Here is a 2,001-nt window from a genome sequence, read left to right as displayed (position 1 = left end):
GAAGAGAAAAATCGGCTAAGTCCGAGATTGGGTCTGTCGGAAATACACTATCAAGTTACCACACAAGCAAGCAAGATGGCCTAATGATGGATCCATATGATATGAAGAGAAAAATCGGCTAAGTCCAGGATCCATATATAATAACCTAATAATCGGCTAAGTCCAGGATCCATATTATATGAAGAGAAAAATCGGCTAAGTCCGAGATTGGGTCTGTCGGAAATACACTATCAAGTTACCACACAAGCAACCAAGATGGCCTAATGATGGATCCATATAACATGAAGAGAAGATCGGCTAAGTCCAGGATCCATATATAATAACCTAATAATCGGCTAAGTCCAGGATCCATATAATATGAAGAGAAAAATCGGCTAAGTCCGAGATTGGGTCTGTCGGAAATACACTATCAAGTTACCACACAAGCAAGCAAGATGGCCTAATGATGGATCCATATGATATGAAGAGAAAAATTGGCTAAGTCCGAGATTGGGTCTGTCAGAATTACACTATCAAGTTACCACACAAGCAAGCAAGATGGCCTAGTAATGGATCCATATTATACGATATGAAAAATCGGCTAAGTCCGAGATTGGGTCTGTCAGAATTACACTCTCAAGTTACCACACAAGCAAGCAAGATGGCCTAGTAATGGATCCATATTATACGATATGAAAAATCGGCTAAGTCCGAGATTGGGTCTGTCAGAATTACACTAACAAGTTACCACACAAGCAAGCATGATGGCCTAGTGATGGATCCATATTATATGAAGTGAAAAATCGGCTAAGTCCGAGATTGGGTCTGTCAGAATTACACTAACAAGTTACCACACAAGCAAGCAAGATGGCCTAGTGATGGATCCATATTATATGAAGAGAAAAATCGGCTAAGTCCGAGATTGGGTCTGTCAGAATTACACGATCAAGTTACCACACAAGCAAGCAAGATGGCCTAGTGATGGATCCATATTATACGAAGAGAAAAATCGGCTAAGTCCGAGATTGGGTCTGTCAGATATACACTATGAAGTGACCACACAAGCAAGCAAGATGGCCTAGTAATGGGTCCATATAATATGAAGAGAAAAATCGGCTAAGTCCGAGATTGGGTCTGTCAGACATACACTTTCAAGTTACCACACAAGCAAGCAAGATGGCCTAGTGATGGATCCATATTATACGATATGAAAAATCGGCTAAGTCCGAGATTTGGTCTGTCAGAATTACACTATCAAGTTACCACACAAGCAAGCAAGATGGCCTAGTGATGGATCCATATTATATGAAGAGAAAAATCGGCTAAGTCCGAGATTGGGTCTGTCAGAATTACACTATCAAGTTACCACACAAGCAAGCAAGATGGCCTAGTGATGGATCCATATTATATGAAGAGAAAAATCGGCTAAGTCCGAGATTGGGTCTGTCAGAATTACACGATCAAGTTACCACACAAGCAAGCAAGATGGCCTAGTAATGGGTCCATATAATATGAAGAGAAAAATCGGCTAAGTCCGAGATTGGGTCTGTCAGACATACACTTTCAAGTTACCACACAAGCAAGCAAGATGGCCTAGTGATGGATCCATATTATACAATATGAAAAATCGGCTAAGTCCGAGATTGGGTCTGTCGGAAATACACTATCAAGTTACCACATGAGCAAGCAAGTTACCACATGAAGAGAAAGCCGGCAAAGTCCGGGAATGTTACCACATGAACTGGAAAATGGGCAAAAACCTACCTTCACAGGGAACGTGAATAAGTCAGGCTGTAGACATCGGATCGACAAGCCAAAGACTGATATGGAAAGGAAATGAGTAGTACTAGCTTTCCTGAGAGTTGCAGAGCTTAGACTGCATATGAACGGAAGTTATTAAGCATCAAAGTCAGAAAAGTTACCCAAAGGAACACAAGTTCCAACTTAGAGCATGAATACCGCCTAGACGGTAAGAGGTACGGCCAGGCTGAGGAATAAGAAAATGTTGGCCATCATGTTCCC

This window comes from Anopheles ziemanni (assembly GCF_943734765.1).
Source record: "Anopheles ziemanni chromosome X unlocalized genomic scaffold, idAnoZiCoDA_A2_x.2 X_unloc_12, whole genome shotgun sequence".
In the NCBI taxonomy this organism is placed as follows: domain Eukaryota; kingdom Metazoa; phylum Arthropoda; class Insecta; order Diptera; family Culicidae; genus Anopheles; species Anopheles ziemanni.
The sequence above is the reverse complement of the archived record's forward strand: the minus strand, read 5'-3'. Positions refer to the sequence as shown.